The sequence below is a fragment of the Protopterus annectens genome, chromosome 1.part1, assembly GCF_019279795.1.
Source record: "Protopterus annectens isolate FY-2018-M chromosome 1.part1, PAN1.0, whole genome shotgun sequence".
Lineage (NCBI taxonomy): Eukaryota > Metazoa > Chordata > Ceratodontiformes > Protopteridae > Protopterus > Protopterus annectens.
The window spans coordinates 386,555,769-386,575,888 of NC_056726.1; positions in this window are offsets into that span (position 1 = coordinate 386,555,769).

Sequence of the window (20,120 nt, forward strand, 5' to 3'; positions counted from 1 at the left end):
AAATAACCAGGGTTTTTCCAGGGCCAGAAATATGCCAAATGCAATGTCGAACAACAACAATACTACGTCCAACAACAGGGGGAGAACACAGAGGAGGAAGAGAGGGAATCAACGAAGGAGATGATTCCCACCTTAACAGAGGGACCCAATGTCCTTACAAGCAAACAAGGGGACTTTAAAACCTATAATTATATGGTGTTAAATGTTGAACAAGCATTGATAGAGTTTTTTTCTAAAGGACTTTCTTTTGTCCCTGACAAAAAATGTAAGCTTGTTAATACCATCATAGATTTGAAGCTATTTGTGCGTAAATTAAATCTTGCCTTTAGTTTAGGTAATACACCCACATTACTTAACACCTATAAAGTATCAAGCATTTTTAACCCCCCACTATATGGAGTGTTGAATATTTTTGAAAAGATGTGTGAGATAGATTTAAGGTCAATGGTCAATTCAAATATGTGTTCCAAAATAACAAAAAACAATGTTTCCAAGAATGAGTTAGATTTCATTCATCTCCTTAACGAATGTAAAGTTAAGAGTCATGATGCCCAACAAGGGAGGAGGTCTTGTATTCATGGATGAATATGCTTATGAAAGTAAGATGCTTGAACATCTAGAATCAGGAACCTATCTCAAATCGAGTCTTAATGAAGTACATGTAGCTTATAGAAAAATCAGAGGTGTACTAGATGACTTGTTTCTAGAAGGGAGTATTGATTGTGACATCTTACATTATTTGACCATGCCAGCCCCTAGAATCCCAACTTTGTTTGGCAATCCAAAAATTCATAAGGATTTGATTGAACCCCCTTTCCGACCGATTGTGGATGGAAGGGAATCCATCAGTTATGCGTGTGCCAAATTTGTGGATGATATTCTTAAACCTCTATTAAAAGAGGAATCACAAATATGTAAGGATTCTTGGGGTTTTTTGGAACATGTTAACAAGATGGAATATGATCCAGACCTTATTTTTCTGGTGGTTGATATTAAGGACTTGTATACGGTAATTCCTCACCAGTTGGGAATTGAGTGGACAAAAAACTTTATGTTGGTTAAAAAGGCAACTAATGATCAAATGTACCTGGTAGAAACCCTGTTGGACTTGGTGTTATCAAATGATTTTTTGGTATTTAAAGACCATTTTTTTCTCCAAAAAACAGGAATAGCCATGGGGTTCCCCTGCGGGTGTAGCTTTGCAAATAGTGTTTTGGCATACTGGGAAAGAGAATGGCTGTTTCAAGACGAGATGTATCAACAACATGTCACTTGGTACATTTGATATCAAGATGACATGTGTTTCTTTTGGAAAGGGCAACCAGAAGAGCTACCTGAATTTATTAACAGCATTTCGAGAATGTCTAACTTTCTTCAATTCACATACAGTGTTGGGGTAGATGAGATTAATTTTTTGGATGTTAAATTAAGTAAGGATAAGAATAACAATAAATTCAAATCCATGATTTACAGAAAGCCCACTTATTCAAACTCCTACCTCCACTTTTCTAGTAGCCATCCCTTTCACCAAAAGAGAAGTGTGGTGAAAGGGCAATTTGTCAGAGCGGCAAGAATGGTTTCGGAGAAACATGATTTTATTAGTGAATGTGAAAACCTATGTAAAATGTTCGGTATGAGAGGTTATCCAGACTCTTTAGTAAAACATATTATGTTGGAAGTACAGAATAAAAGAGAAATAGGGTATTTTAAACCTCTTTTGGCAGGGGGAATATTACAAGCAAAACAAAAGATTAATACTGAGAACATGTTCCCTATCGACTTTCTTTTTACATATTGTTCAGAATTCCACATAATTAGGAACATTATTTATAAGAATTGGAGCATTTTAGTGGAGGACCAGGCACTGGTTAAAGTAGTGGGACATTGTCCAACATTCACATACAGACGAGGGGTTAATTTAAAGAACCTCGTTGAAAGGAATACAAATAAAATTAAAGGGAACAACATGGGCATGTTCAAATGTGGTAGGTGCCCCCAGTGCAAATATATTCAACTTGGCAATAAAATTAAGATAAATTGTAGAACTTACTTTATTAATGAAAAGTACAACTGTGAAACCAAAGGAGTAGTATGTGTAGCCCTGTGTAAGAAATGTCCCTCATTTTACATTGGTAAAACGGAGAGGTCATTAAAGAAAAGAATCTATGAAAACCTGTATGCCATAGGTAGAAAGGATTTGACCAATGCATTGGCAAGACATATTTGCAAACATCCAGAACATTCCTTTCTGTTTTCTGTTGTCCATCAAGTTAAATCCCACATTAGGGGTGGTCCATGGCAACTAACCTTGGAAGCAGAAGAGGTTTTTTGGCAAATTAGAACTTATGCACAGGTACCCCCAGGGTTAAACGAGTATGTCTCTATAAAGAGCATCCTCAAATTAAAAGCATTGAGGAGATGAATTCCAAAATCACAATTTTTACTTAGGTTCATCTATACATAATATCTGAAAGGAAAATATATATACACATATGTATATGTACCTTCTTGGGTATAGATATAATAATGGGTAGTATAATAATAATAATCATTGGTTTTGCCTATATTTATATTTATATAAAGATTATCACTTTTAAAGTGATTTATTCACTGGCTAAACTAGGTAGGTAATATGTATATTGATATTTATTTATTTATTTATTCATATTTACCTATTTATTTATATTTATCTAATATATACATTTTCATTTTCATTTTTATTTACATATATTACATAGTCATACTTTCTTGGGAGTTCCGTATTTTAGCTTGGTTTTCATTTTAGCTTAGCGTTTTCTAGCTTAGTGTATGCTAGTCTAGAGTATTGTAATTCTTTGGGTTTGATTTAATAATAGGGCATATACTGGATACACTTGACAAGTTTTAAAAACTTCATAAATGTGCAATTTATTTGTTTATAGTTCATTGTGTATTTAGAAAATAGAAAATACAAGTAATTTTGATATGTCTCGTATTATAATGTGCAATGAGTGGTAAAGCAAATGTTTGCCTGTACTAATAGGTATTAGCCCTTTAAGATACAAGCTTTCAGTTAGTTAAGTGGTTAATTAATTTGCATTTTAAATTGTTTTAATTGTTTTAATTAGTACATATCTTTTTATATAAAGTACTGCTGTCATTTGTAACTTGTTTTTGTCTGAAGAAGGCTGAGGAATATCTTAGTCGAAAGCGCTTATATTTATTAAACAGTCCGTGCTGTGCTGTACTAGTCCGTGTTTCACTGTTTGGAGGTTCCAAGGTCTCTTATCACATTTTCAGCATTAAGTAGACTTCCAGCTATGTGGTAGTTCATGGGTACAGAGTTTTTACCAAAGGGGATGACAATACACTTTTTGGCATTGAGCTTCAGGCCATGGCTTTGACACCAGGTATCTGTCTCAGTGAGGCCCTTTTGTAGTTTGTCCACATCGTTAGGAGTTTTGATTATGGCTCCTAGTTTGCAGTCCTCTGCAAACTTTGTTTGCCAAAGACCTTCTGTGTTGACCTGCACTTTAGAGAAGTAGATACCAAACAGGAGAGGACCCAGGACTGAACCCTGTGGTACTCCACTTGTCACTGGTCTGATGTCGGATTTGGAATCCGCTACTTTCACAGTGTGGGTTCTGTCCATGAGCCAGTTGGCAACCCATCTTGTGACATAGGGATTTATACCTAGTTTAGTGAGCTTATCTATAATTCCAGAGTGAGGGATGGTGTTGAAAGCCTTGGCGAGATTTAAATAAGCTGTGTGAACCATTTTACCCTCATCTATGGCTTTGGTGACTGCTTCACAGAAGTCAATCAGGTTTAGGAGACATGATCTGCCTTTTACAAATCCAAACTGAGTAGGGTCCAGAGTTTGGAGATTATCAATGTCTTTGTTTATGAGTTCCACGATGATACGTTCCATGGCCTTGCAGACCAGACTCGTCAGGCTAATAGGGCGGTAGTTCCCGGGGTCCGTCATGGCTCCCCCTTTGTGGAGTGGGATAACTGTTGCGGTGCGCCATTCAGTGAGTTCAAAGCCTGAGGTGAGGCTATGATTGAACTTGGTACTTAGGTAAGGTGCCAGTTCATTCTGTAGTTCGTGTAGAAAGCAGCCTGGGATATTGTCAGGTCCCATGGATGCTGTGTTCTTGGCTTTGGAGAGTGTGTTTTTTACCTGTGCAGCCGTGATTATAGGAACTTTGCATTCTTCCGGTATAGAGATGGGCCCTCTAGGGGGTGAGGGGGGGGGGTAAAGTTAGCACTGAACCTATCTGCTAGGATGTTGGCAATATCAGTTGGTTCTGTATATTTAGTGCCATTATGCTGTAACTCAGAGCAGATCTGAGTGTTCCCATTTAGATTCTTGACATAGCTATAGAATGCTTTGTGCTTTGTGGTTTATGTCTATTAATTGGCTTAACCATCCATTCGCTAACACTTTTACTTCATTTTTCCTCATATGCTGTAACAAAAATCTTTTGTATCTTCTGACCTTTATTATATTCTTGCATTATATCCCACAAAATGTCATGCTGTATCTTGTCAAATGCTCTATTCAAGTCACATGCCATGATTTTAACTTCTAATTTCCTAGTCATTATATCATCTACAATTTTTCTTACTGTCATTAATAACTGTTAACTTTGTTTACCCTTTCTTCCATATGTTGTATCTTCTAATATGTTATTTAATTGTCCAATCTCATTTCTATTATTTTCATAAAAATTCTGTAGTATGAATTATTAAGTACTACTGACCTCCAATTTCTTATGACTTCTTCCACTCCCCCTTTCTATATACATTTCACGGCTCCAATACAATATTTCTCTTTGCCCAACACCTTCCTCTAAACATTCATTGAACACTTGCACAAAACACATCTTCTGCCACTCTAACATATCTTTATATATGATATTCAACCTCATCCAGTTCAATTGCTGATTGTAGGTTTACCAATCTTGGTATATATTCACATCTTCTGTTGTTATTTCTTTTTATAAATCTTTATTATCTTGTTCTGTTAATTTTTTTAACTTTCCATTTTTTTCTTTATTTTCTTTTCTTTAAATGTTTTTCTATATTTTTTACTACATTCATTATTTCTTGCTGACTTCTCATACTTTCTCCTTTTTCATTTCTTATTTATCTTATTATCCGTTAGTTTTCTTTATTGTACTACTCAAATAAGGTACCACCACTTCTTTTGAACCATTGCAGAAAATATTTTTGTTTAAATAAATGTCTTTTGAGCTTCTCTTGATTCATCTCATATATTTCTTTCCCTCTATCAAAACTTCTTTCTTATTTCTAATTAAATCTGCAAATGCATATTAACTTACTCCTTTATATTTTTCTTTCCCTCTCTTCTTTTTATACTTTGCCATTTCAGTTAACATTTTTTTATAAATGTGCAATTCTTATAAAATTCTCTAATTCCAACATGATCTTTCACAATTGCCTAATCATTTCTACACCTTCTTTATTATAACACCTTTATCTATTTTATATATCCATATCTTTCTAGAATCTCTATCCAAATTGCCAAATGTTCTGAAAATCCTGTACACTTTGTCCCTTCTTATATTATTTGCAAACTTTCAGAAATAAAATAATATGTCTCTCTGCTCTTATCAAAAAGCGAACCACCAACCAAAGTGAATTACACAAATAACTTTAACAACCTGGTAGACACAGCAACGCACAGCAACAATGACCAAAGTCAAAAATAGAGCAAGCCAACCATTTGACTTTTTAGAAATGTTTTTTCTGATGAAGTTCCAAATAAAAATAGAGGAACGAAAGCACTAAAATGTCAAATGGTTGTCTTGCTCTATTTTAGACTTCGGTCATTGTTGCTGTGCATTACTGTGTCCACCGGGTTGTTGAAGTTATTTGTCTCTGTTCTTATATTGTTTCTTTTACATGTCCACTGTGTATTATTCCAAATATATAACCTTCTACTTTTAATTACTTCTAATATTGTTTTTATATCACCACCCCCCTTTTTTTCTTAAGTCGCAGTTCAAATTACCCACTAATATCAAATTAATGTCTACACTTATGTAATATAATTTTTTTGACATATACTCTCTTCCTTTCTTTGTCACACATGCATAGATTGCTATAATTTTACCTAATCTTTATATCTCACATCTGTTATTGTTACTCCTCCCATTATAACGAAGGTAAAATCCAAAATCTTTACTGATCTTTTGTATAGTACTTCTATCCCAGAACCCATTTCTTTTCCTATATTCCAAATAATCTCACTCTCCATAACTTTTCTTTTTGTAATCTCTCTTCTTGTGTTAATATTCTTAGATTTTCTGAAATAATCATGTCCATATCAGGTGTTGCACACCATTCTAATACCCCTATTCTTCTTTTTCCATTTTTTATACTATTAACATTAATTGACAAAATCCTCAGCTCTTTATTTTTTTATTTTATTTTCTTATATTCTTCTTTGTATTCCAGCTTCTTGTTATCCTTTCCCTTTCTTATTTTCTTTCAAACCTAAGCCAATTATTTCTATTTTCCTATATTTTACCCTTTTCCTGATGGATTTTTTCCTTTCACTATTCTCCCATTCATTTCTTCTTCTTCACTTATTTCTGACATTCCTTAATTTCCATTTTTCTTTCTTTTTTCCTGTTACTATGGTTTCTTCCCTCCCAATGTTTTCTATCATTATTTTTTTATCTTGCACTCTTTCTTGCTCTTGTTGTATTTCTTCCCCTTGTTCTAGCTCTTGTTCACTGTCTTGCTCTTTACTTGTTTTCCTCATTTCCTTCTGTAGTTTCCTTACAATCCATCCATAAATGACACATTTTTCATATTTGAAATGTTTTAATTCAGAACATTTTGCATCATGCCCCTCTGCCATAGATATGACATTTCCTTTTATCACAATTATTAAATAAGTGGTCACTTTTTTCCACAGGAAAAAAAACAAGTTTTTGCCCCCAATATTTCACTGTATCTTTGTTTCCTTCTACATTTATCATACCTCAGATATGCACAATCTCTTCATTTTACATTTTCAATGCAATACTGCATTCCCAGTTGCAAGTCCTAAACCTCTATAGTCATACATTTTAGTAATATCTTTCACATCTTTACAGTCTCTTTCTTAATTTCAGTTTGAAACTCAACAAATATTTTATTTTCAGTTTCTCTAAGTACTTGAAAAACATATAAATGCCATGGGTTACAATTTTTCTTTAACTCTTGTCCCAAAACCATCTTCATACATTGTCCCGATTCAAATAAAATGTCAAAAAAGTGTCCTTATTAATATGTATAAATGCTCTTACCTCTTTTGGAGAATTACCCAATGGCATTATTATGTTGTCCCAAATATCATACTTGTCAAGTCCTTTTTATTCTTTGCTACTAATTCTTACTAGATATTTCTTCTTTGGTTCTGTCTTCTTCTCTTCTCTTTTATCCTTTCTCCCTCCTTTACCTTATTCGTGCATGATCTGCTTCTTCTTCTTGTAGTCTGTGTATTATATCTGCCCATGAAACAGCTTTCTTGCTTGCTGGTTTACTCTGCAACATTAAGTTCTGCAATAAAAATCCTGCAACTCTACCAACTTGAGCACTGTAATAATAGCTCCATTTTGACTCTCACTCTCACCCTTGAACAAATGTTGCTGAAAAAATGCTTCTGAATATGTGAAGTTTTGACCACCTTCACCCTTTTACAAAAATCCACTTCTGTCTTTTTGATGCATGTAGACACCTTCCCCAAGGCTCACTTGCCTTTGCAACTTTGAGACTGCCCACTAACTCCTCCTGTGAAGACTTGACTACCTTTTCATCAAAAATAACATCTGCTTGCTCCTGCCTACTTTTCTTTTTCTCTATATCCATACAACTTGACTGTTTCTCTTGATGAAATAACTCCTCCTTACTGCTCCTTGATCACCTGCGATTATTGTTCCTGCTTCTCCGTGCCACCACTGCACCCATAATGGAAGAAGGAAGTGCAAATCCCTCTGTTCACAAGAATGAGTAGGATAAGTTCCCCTATGCCCTGGCCAGATTTCCCCTAGTAGTACAATTACCAACTTGGATCTCCCCTACAAAGAGGGACTAACCCAGTCAACAGAAGACAAATAGATAAATAACAACTCATCCTTACAGTTTTCCTTCTTCAGTGCTCTGTCTTCTACTTTCTTTTATTTTCTTTGTATAGCAGCCCAATCTGTGAATCAGCTCTAAGGGAATCTAATACAAAGCATTGCAAATACACTTTTACATATTTGATGATATCCTGTTTTTTTAGGCCAGTGATATAAATAGATCACCATAAAGACAATAGAGTGGACAGCCATAAAGATAATAGAGTGGACTTTTGAGGATAACAAAGAAATTATGTATTGTTACTGTTATGCAAGACACCAAGAATTTCCAGACAGAAGATCTACAAAAAGATTAAGAGAGAAGTTAGAGCAAAGAAATATATTTGCACAAGAAAAATTGTCAGAAGCTTCAAATAAAAAATTGTGTCGATTAATTCAACAGATTTATGAAAAACATTATATAGACCAAGAAACATTGGACTGTTTGGAAAAAGTGGCAGATGAGGAAGTCTAAAAATATAAATCACAAAATCTAGAGATTTTTGAAATGTATAAAAAAGAAATATGGACATGGGAAAGAAAGAGAGCTGATAAGGTATGATATTTATGCAAAGCAGAAAACCAAATTAATCAATACAAAAAACAGCCCCAAAGATATTCAAAGAGAAATACAGGCAAAACATCCAGATAGGGACATTTCATAACAGAAAACATAAGATCACAAAAAGGGAATATAGAACAGAAGATTAGTAATGTATAAGTTAAAAAAATAGAAGTTGAAGTTATGGAATATCTGAGAAATGAAGGATTTAGTGTAGAAAGTCTAACACAGGTTATAACACAGCATGATGGAACAATGAGTCCCCAAAGTAAGGAGAAACAGGAGGAGCAGGAGACATCTGAAGAAAAATATGGGCATGGGAAAGAGAAAGAGATTTAATATGGTGCAATATTTATGCAAAGAAGAAAGCAAAACTAGTCAATACAAAAAGATCAGCACCAAAGATATTTGAAGAGAAATACAGGCAAAGGCATCTGGATCTGAAAAATGTTACAATACAAGTAAATAAGAAAACAAAGAGTAAATGCAGAAAAGAGGATTATTAATGGAAAAGTTGAAGTGAAGAAATAGAAAGTCAGGTTATGGATTGCCTGCAAAATAAAGGATTTAGTGTAGAAAATCTAACTTTGATAACATCTCAGCAGGATAGAGCAATGGATCCCCAAATTAAGGAGAAACCAGTGGAGTGGGAAGCATCTGATCATTTGCCATATGAAGATACTTTGGAGCCTTCCAAAGGAAACTAGTAAATCTAGAACTTCCACTTCACCAATTAGCTGAAACACCTGATGTTCATAAGGATCATTTGCATATATCCCATGTGCGTCTGATACAAGAGGTTTGGGAGGTCACTCAGTGGAAGTTCTAGCTTTGCTACAGTTTTCATTTTGTTTCTACTGATTGTTTTTTCAGTGACCTTCTCACTCATTGTTTTACTTTATAGGAAACCAGTACAAAAGTTCAGTTGGAGTTACACAGCAAGGGAAGGACCAGGAAACGGTGGCAGCTCCGACACAGTCAATGTTGTGGAGTGATAAGCCAGTGAGTTCCCATATGAAAGAGCAATGGATAACACAGGATGAAACTGAAGAGAATATGACACAGGAAGATGTTGTGAAACTTTTTATAGAATGCCTGCAGGAAATGGAGAACAATGAATGTATCCTGAGTTTAGAGGAAAATGATATAAGAGAAGAGTTGCTTGATTTAATAGACATGGACAGACATATTAAGACTAGAGAAAGAAATAGACTACAAAAAGTCAATAAAATCCAAAGAGTTAGAAGTCTGATAAAACAAATGAACACAGTAATTAGGACTGTTCATAGAGATTCATGTGATATAACAGATGTAAATAGGATACATTACTGTGCAGCCAAATTAATAACAGATAAAGTCCTACCACAAGAACACAGGGTAGTAAGGGAAAGGACATCATTGAAATATAGAATAGCGAAAACTATAAATCAATTAAGACAAGAGGTGTCACTGTTAGAAGAATATAGAAGAGGGAACCGATCAACAAAAATACTCAGAATGAGAGATGTGATAAAAGCAATGTGCAGTATCAGAACAGATCAGGATCTATCATGCACAATTATAAGTAATAAACTAAAAATATCAGCACAGACAGAATAAATATAAAGGAAAAGTACAAAATAAGCAATTTATTGATGACCCAAAAAAAGTTTTATAGAGAATCAGGAAACTAGGCAAAAGTGATTAAAACACCACCAAAAAAAAAAAAGATGGACTAGATACATTTTGGAGAAATATCTATGAAGAGCCTGTGGAACATAACAAAGATGCTAAATGGATAGAAGAAGTAAAAGAAAGAATAAGAAATTCAAATGTACAGGATATGAAATGGGTTAAAGTAATGGCCACAGAGATTGAAACAAAGTTAAGAAAAGTCCCTGATTGAAAAACTCCAGGCCCAGATGCAGTACCTAACTTCTGGCTAAAGGTATTAACATCTTTACATGCAGATTTAGCCATAAGTAAGAACTATTTATATGCGCACCCCAAAAAGACACTAGCCTGATTAACAACAGGAAAAAACAATGCTCCTACTTAAGAGCAAACCTACAAGCAATCCTAAAAGCTATAGACCAATATCCTGCCTTCCGACAATGTATAAACTATACATTGGAATTGATGCCAACAGAGTTTATTCATGGCAATAGAATAAATGGGTAAAAAAAGAAAGTCATATGGAACAAACAATAACTTGTTGTTAAAGTCAGAATGGAGAACTGCAAAAAGGAGAAGAATATAAGTATGGCATAAATAAACTACAAAAAAGCATTTGGCAGTATCCCACATTCATGGATAAAAGAATGCTTAAAAAGGTATAAGATAAACCCTACACTGATCAATTACATTACAGTGACCATGAATCAGTGGCAAACCACTTTGCAGTTAAGCCATGATAAAGGGCAAACTATTATTCCAGGGATAAAAATTCAAAGGGGGATATTCCAGGTTGATTTCCTGTCACCACTGGTCTTTTGTCTTGCCCTTAACCCATTAAACTGTCTATTTAACAGATTACATCATGACAACAATTTGGCTCCTAGAAAACAACAAAGTGTAAAGACTTCTCATCTTCTTTTTGTTGATGATTTAAAACTGTATAGTTCATCAAATGAAGAACTGAAAACACAATTGCAAGTGGACAAAACTTTTTCAGATGATATAAGAATGTTATTTGGTCTTGATAAATGTGCAAAAGCAACCTTTAAAGCAGGAAAGCTGCAGCACCAAGAAAACATCAGTTTGGGACAGGAATGTGATATAAAATAGCTTGAGCAAGAAGGAATGTACAAATATTTAGGAACTGATGAAGGATCAACATTAAAACACGAACAAATGTGAATAAAACTTAGTAAGGAATATTTTAGAAGGTTAAAATTAATACTGAAAACAGCACTGACAACTAGAAACAAAGTCCAAGCTATAAACTAATTTTCTCTTCCTGTCCAAACTTACAGTTCTGGAGTGATTGACTGGCCCCAAAAGGTGTTGGATTGGTTGGACAGGAAAACAAGAAGGATGCTTCATGCTCATCAAATGATTTATAAAAATCAGTGTATACCAAGACTATATATTCTCCATTCTGAAGGCGGTATGGGCATCTTTGAAACTGATTACATGTATAGATCTGCAATCGTGAGACTGCATACATATCTGATGACCTCACAAGACCCAAATGTTGTGAATGTTTTGAAACATGAGGATAATAAGTCTAAGATGACTTCCCTGAGTAGTTTAAAAGAAGCATATTGGTATCAAGTGGGAATGGAATCCAAACCAGAAGTAAATAAAAATCAGGCAGCAACTGAATGTGCAAAAATTACGGAAATAATATAAGCTGAAGGGTCAGATGAGAAGGCAAGAAATGTGGAAAATGCATAAATACAGTTGCAAGTATAGAAAAATCTTGAAACAACTTCTTCTTGATCAGGATTGAACACAGGGAAAGGTTAAGGAGAAGTGAATTTAAACCAAAAGATGAAAGTTTAATATTGGCAGCCCAAGATGGTGGACTGTATACACGTTGGTTTACTAAGTCAATTGAACATGTGGAAGAAACAGACAAATGCAGGTTTTGTAAAAACAGAATTGGAAACAGGTGCACACCTTGTTGCTGGTTATGATATACTAATTGCAGAAGAACACTGTATACTAAAAGGCATAATAATGTGGCAAGACTGTTGCACTGGGGATTGTGCAAACATTATGGTATTGAAGTAGCTGAAAAAACACTGGAAACATGAGCCACAAAGCATCATAGAAAATGATGAAGTTTACATCACATGGGATCACCCATTACCAACAGTTCAAAAGACAGATGCAAAAAAAACAGATATAGTGGTCCATGAAAAGACAAAAGTAGCATTGATTATTGAAATCGCTACACCCAGTGACTGTAGTGTCTTACGTACAGAAACACAGAATCATAAAATATCAGGATTTGCAGACAGAAACAAAGGCAATGTGGGAGAAAGATACTCAGACAGTTCTAATAGTAGTTGGAGCAACTGGACTTATAAAAAAGAATTTACAATCATATTTAGATATGTTACCAGTACATGTAACTCCATATGAATTGCAGGAGTCATAACTGGGCACATTGTGGGTTCTGCAAAAAGCACTCCTGGCTGACATCAAAGATTGAAACAATACTAATTTCATGAACTTGAATCATATTTTGACTTAGGAATGGGGTCCATTCCTGTCACAGCATTAGAAACGCAAAAGAATTCGAGAAATTAAAAGAGAGGGAATCTAATGCAAAGCATTGTAAATACTCTGATATTCTAGTTTTACAGGCCAGTTATATAAATAGATTATTAAATATAGAAATCAGAAAATTAACAAAGCACCAAAAATATATGAAATTGAACTTGCATTTCATAAACAAGTCTAAACGCTTTTTTTAGTTATATAAATTTAGCCAACAAAACATGGCAGCTGCTGAACCACATAATAAAATAATGCATGTATATTATGAAATAAAACTGAAGTGAAATTTCAAAACTTCTGAATATACAGTTCACTTCCTCTCTGTTTCTGTTAAGGAAATTACAACTAATATATTATGTATTTCTTTGACAATGAATATTATGGTTTTACAGGGATCTTGTAATAGTGCAAGTTATACTTCAATTCACAAAATCCCATCAAATGGAACACCATTCTTATGGTGTCATGATTAGTTGCCTTTGAAACTGTCAGTGAATTCTTACTATATATAAATGGTCCACACCCAGTATGTTTGTACATGGGTTTATGAATTTGCAGAAGTGAGAACAACTAGGAGGTTTTCTGTTTTCAGTATGAGTCCAGTCACAAACAAGTTGTATTCTAGCTATATTACTGCATAAAGGCAGTAGTGATTCACTGACTGAAACTCGCCAAACCCTTCTGCGACCATAACTCATCTACCCCATGGTGATACAACCACACATTTGCATAAATTTAATTGAAGTGGTGAGTGGGTCAGTCCTCACATCGGTGTGGTGCAGCTCTTCCATTTAGTCTTCTCTTGGTGTTTAAAATTTAGAGGATTTTGTGAGATGCTCCTCTATTGCTTTTCACTTTGCAATATATATAGTAGATCCATACCAAATGCATTTGCAGACTAGTAGTGAAATCTATATTTTCATGTTAGATAATGTGGTTGCAGAGACCCAGCAAATGAAATAGCACAATACTCAGACTTGGTTATCGGGACAGAAAATGATTCACTATTGTACCTTAATTAATTGTGTGCTCCCACCCACTATCTACGTAATGACAGCATCTACTAAAGACATCATTCACAAGTTTATAGCAGAAATAATAGGTCGGTCACTGTCTGTCCTTTGTAATACCTCCGAACACCTACAGTTCAATTTGTAAGACTGAGCATGGAAATGGCATCTTCTTTACTGAAACCACCCAGAAACAAATGTTGCACCCTAGCCTGTAAGGACACATTAGCACAAACCACAGACAGTCATGCTATGCAGGTACAGTAATATTTGTTAAGGAGATATGCCATACAGTATCTGAGGATATAGTGTTTTCCTAGAAGAAAGAGTGTCAAGACAAATGTGGTGGCTCTTGTGACTTGTTTCATGGTACTTATTTTACTGGGGTGTTTAGAGTATTTGTGTTGCTTTGTAGTGGAATGAGTGGTATTACAGAAGCACTGGTAAGAAATGCATGCAAAGCAATGTGGTATGTTACATGAGTGAGTGTGTTAAGAAAGGGAGATCTTGCAGTAAGAGTAGTTATAAAGTGAGGTCATGTTGTTAGTGATAATGTGGGAGCAGCTGTGTGGGAAGCTGATGTAACTTTGCAAAACATGCAGCGACTTCTGAACAGTAGAAGCTGAGACATGAGCATACAAATCAGTTGTGTCTAGGCCTCCCATATATATCTGGGTGTACAGGCCTTGGTGTACAAATTAGTTGTGTCTAGACTGCCCATAAATATCTGTGTGTACAGCTCTTGTGGTAATGTCTTCTGTTTTTTCCTTTCTGAAATAAATTTCATTGCCATCACCTGCATCTTCTAGACCCTTCATCATTATACTTGATTGGTACACAATATAGCAAATCAAATAAAAAAAAATTGGGTTAAATTTCACACCAAGACCATTTACTCATCCTGGAAGTTACAAAACAACCTGCTCCATGAATGAACCTGTATAAATAAAGTGTCTCTTAATGGTCTCAAATTCACATCCTGCATCGCATTCATTGAGAATTGGATAATAATTCCAAGGAATCTTGTGGATCTACATCTGCTGTAAGGAGGAAGAGAGAATAAACTATCCTTCAAATCATCAGTTATAGCTAACACTTCTGCTATGGATTGGTTAACCTTAAGTCCTGAGAAGTGTTCCAAACTGTGTAAATACCTGGAAGAAAAAAATGAAACAGTCATCTGCAAACAATAAGATATGGAGCTGTAATCCCAATACACTCCACCCATCCATGGCAATCAGATTCCTAACATTGCAAGCTAAAGTTGGGTAGAGCAGGCAGCCCTACCCCATTCTCCTAAGTAAGGGAAAGGGACATGAAATGATGGAGTTGGTCAGAATATGAATAAATGAATAATTGTATAGAACTTGAAGGCCATTAATTAGCATGTAAGAAAGATGAAAATACTGCAGCACTGGGCATAGATATAATTACTTTATAGAAAGAAAGACTTTTTCAAAGTCAACACAAAGAGCCAGTAAGGTTGTATGATGGAGCCTCTCAGCCTGAATAAATGTGAGCAAGGACATCAGATAGACTCAGCTTGGCACTCTTTTAATGAAGCCTGCCAAAGATTTATGAATTAACTGTGGTGGTAGTCATACAGATATGAGCTTAGCATAAATTGCTGTGTCTGTATTAAATAGATAGGGTGATAGCTTCTTCCTTTACAGAAGCTGTTTCCTGTCTCGGGAAGAACACCTGAGTCACTAAAGAAGGAGTTTGTTTTGTATTATATATGTGTTAAAAGAGGGGGTGTGTGTGTGTGTGTGTGTATATATATATATATATATATATATATATATATATATATATACATATACATATATCCGCAGTGGTGGTGCTGTGGTAGCATTGTCACCTCACAGTAAGACGCTGACTGGTTCGACTCTCAGCTAGAGCGCCTTCTGCGTGGAGACATGCGTGAATGGGCATACCTTTGTTGAAGGTTGTGTGTCAGGGCTGGCAACTCGGCACATAAAAATCAACTGCCAATCATTAGCGAACCGGAGTTCCGCTATGGCGACCCCTAACCGGGAAAAGCCGAAAGACACAACAAGAACATATACATATATATATATATATATATATATATATATATATATATATAGATATGTGTGTGTGTGTGTGTGTGTGTGTGTGTGTGTGTGTGTGTGTATATATATATATATATATATATATATATATATATATAGGTGTGTGTGTGTGTGTGTGGGTGTGTGTATACATGGTTACATGTTAAAAGATCGAACGTTTGAAACATCGAACTGCATATGGTCGAGACCATATGGTTGATGTTTCAAAACATTGATCATTTAACATGTGTAAAATTAGATGAAAGAAAGTAGTTAGAAGACTGTAATGCAGGGGGGTAAGATGCCCTGCACCACCCATGTGGGGGGCTGCACCCCCCTTACTTAAATATACCAACTCCGAGATTGCGTTATGCTGACAATACAGTGTGGAATTGGAAGTTTTCCTATTCCCTGCTGTAGCACGATATCGGAGTAGGTATATTTAAGTAGGGAGGATGTGGGGGGTGCAGGGGGGGCTTGCCCCCTGCATTACAGTCTAACTACTTTCTTTCATCTAATTTTACACATGTTAAAAGATCGATGTTTTGAAACATCGACCATATGGTCTCGACCATATGCAATTCGATGTTTCAAACATTTGATCTTTTAACATGTAACCATGCACACACACACAGACACACACAGACACACACACACACACACACACACACACACACACACACACACACACACACACACACACACACACACACACACACACACACACACACACACACACACACACACACACACACACACACACACACACACACACACACACACACACATTTACAGTTTGTTTACCGGGATAGTCCACTGGGCCTAGAAGAGCCCATCCCATTTTTAATGGAGTCCCAGGGAGAAAAGCTCCATAAAAACAGTATACAATGAAAACAATGCGTCTACATTTTGTAATACAGGTGAAGAACAAAGGTATTACATAGTATAAAATTTACAAAAATTTACAGTTTACAGTAGAATTCAAATAAAAATAACAAAAGCATTAGTAAATATTCACAAATAGATTAGTTAACACATTGGAAATATATCAGTGGTGGCAAAAGAGCCTCACATGGTACCTTAGAGTTATTGTTGGATAGTGGGATAAGAGGTGTTAAGTGTTGATGTAAGTAAAGAGGGACAGTAAGAAAACGTAGAAAAAGTAGTGCATGGGGTGACATACATTGGGCGACTTCTGCTAAGACTTTATATACTCTACAGTAAAGGGCATTCACTTTCCTGGGGACTTTAGAGCATAGACTCCAGTTTGTTTCTAGTACTGCAAAATCTTAAATTAGGTTAGCTTGTTCTACTACATGTATATAATGAAGGCTGATTTGAATGGAGTGGATATTTTAATGAATGATGGACCTTCTGTATATGAATGTGGCACAGTAGTTGAAAAGCAGCATGCACCAACTTGACTATGTGTTCTACTGTATCAACCTGTTCTGCCAAGAGCTCCATCATAACATAGTGCTGCTCTATCTTTATCAACTTGCAAATTAATATAAATGCACAATGTGCCAAAAGGAATCTTAGATTATTTGTTATTTTGCTCTGAGGGTTCAAAGTATATGAATCTTGTGCCCAACGTCCTGTTGGCCAGCTTTGACCCTTCTAAAAAGTCTTTGAGGGCCAATCCAAGTGGCATAATTTACCATACTGTTAGAAATCAATGTAAAAAATAATGATAATCTATATCTAAATCAAATAATCTGAAAGAAATACTAGCCACATTTCTTTAACTAACTAACTAACTAACTAACTAACTAACTAACTAACTAACTAACTAACTAACTAACTAACTAACTAACTAACTAACTAACTAACTAACTAAATCTTCTGGCATGAATTAAACAGTCTTTCAAGAAAACTAAACATAACCCCATTCCATTCCTTTTCAGATTTACTGATCCGTAGCTGTTTATTGCTAGAAAGGCCACCTTAATAATGTACATTGCTCTGTTGGAACAAAAAAAGATCACTTAAAAAAGCTAGACATTTGAGTAACCATTGCAGAAACTTTTTTGCAACTAGATGCATTGAAATAAGCAATCTCTCTATTTGTTTACTTGAACAAACATCTATGAAACCAACTTTTTTGGTGGGGGTACAAGTCTCCTCTGTCCCCTACAATGGAGGTTGAACATCCACATCACCACATCTCCAGATATACTAAATCTGAGATTCACAACACAGGATGTAAGGTATGTTACATGAACTTACTGTATTCAGGACGTACGTTTTGTTTACTGAAGAGCATAATAGATGAAATACTTACAGATTCCTGATCCAACAAAACTCTACTGAGCAAAGAACATCTCACAGAAGATGTATTGATCTGTTTCTTCACTTCTATTCTGAACAAGCTGCTTTCATTGGAATCAGTGGGTGCTCAGCTATATTCCCAACTATGCTAGCCTGTGTCTAATGAATTTCTCTATAAATTCTTTGTAGACTGTAACCTTTTCAGTAGTATCCATGCTCAACTCACTATTAGTACGTTTTTCTATTATGTGTTATAAAATTGTTAAGCATCAGTTTTTCTCCCTGGGCCTCCAGTGATAATGGGTATGTTTGGTCCAGTTGGACTATCCCAGTAAACAAACAAACAAATAAATAAATAAATAATCTCACTAATGACCTGTATTATTCTTGGCCTTTGGACATATTCATTTATTATTCCCATGACATATCTCAAGAATGTCAATGATGCCTACAGATCAATAACTCTTATTATCCCTACTCTCAAAAATCCTTAATGAAGCTACCTCTTCTCAAATGAAACTATTTTTAAAGAACATGGCCTGTTATCTGATAAACAGCCTGGGTCTTATGAAATGACAGAACAGCCATGACATTTCTTTCCTTCAAAGGCAGAATATACTAAGCCATAGAGGCATGACTGTTAAAATGAGTAATATTTATTGACATTTTTAGGTCTTTTGACTGTGTATTCTTGTTTAATCTGTTTATGGTATTCCTACTCATGGTTTAGACCTCATACATAATTGACAGTTTGAGATATTTGCTTAGTAGAAAAATACACAGTTAAGGTTGAGGACTTCCTCTTATCTTCAATCCACATTAGAGGTGGCGCTCCTTGGGGTCAGTCCTAGGCCCTTTATTATTCACCCCTTTAAAAATACCATTCATTCTGTCCTCCTATAAGTAACTTAAGGCTGCAGATTGATTGCCATGCTATTTTATACCCCAAGAGATCTGCAGATTCACTAATTATTACTAAATGACTAATGTTATTTTTCAACTGATTTTCCAAATAGGAGTTCACTATTACTTTTACATAAGCTAAAAACTCTGTGCCTCATAGACTGTAAACTCCTGATTGACTCAGCTTTGCAAATATCTGTCTCTGTTCCTGTTTAACGAATAGTTGGACTGGCCCCTCTAGTCCCACTTAATGTATTGTTGGACAGATCCCTGTTTTTCACATACCTGGACCGATGTTTTACTTTCAACAAGCATGTTTAAAAGGCAATCATTATAGGTACTTACTATGCTTTCAAATCAGGGGTTGAATCAGTAAAACAGTAAGTATTCTAAAAAAACTATAATATACAAAGTGCCAAAGAGAGAAGATATGCTATCAAGTAAAGGATATTCTAACACTTACCTTCCAGGACAGAATAACAACAGCCAACTCTTCCAGAAATTATACAAATTTCTTACAAGTGATACAAAATAAATCTAGCAGTTTATGTACAACTCCCATCTAAGGGACACATTGCCTTTCTTTGGACAAATATTCACTCTGTGACAGTCTTCAAGTCACACAACTGCTTGTAATTCTGGTCTTTAGACTGTTGCATATGAATCACTGTCCTTCCCTTAGAAATTCTATTTAAACTCTCTCTAGAAACCTCCTCTCTTCCTCTCAAGTTTTTCATACTCTCAACCCACTCTCAGCTTCCCGCACTTGCACAACACGTTTAACCTACATTTGGATCTAAAATCTGTGAAAGTCTTCCAACTGCCATATTCAAACAACAAAGTTTAAAGGCTTTTCTTCTTTTAGTTAATTTTTGTTTACTGAAGGTTAATGCCACTGCTATTTTGTGATTAGGTAATGTGATTCCCGTTCTAGGATGACACTCTTTCTGCACATATAGTCATTATAAATGTT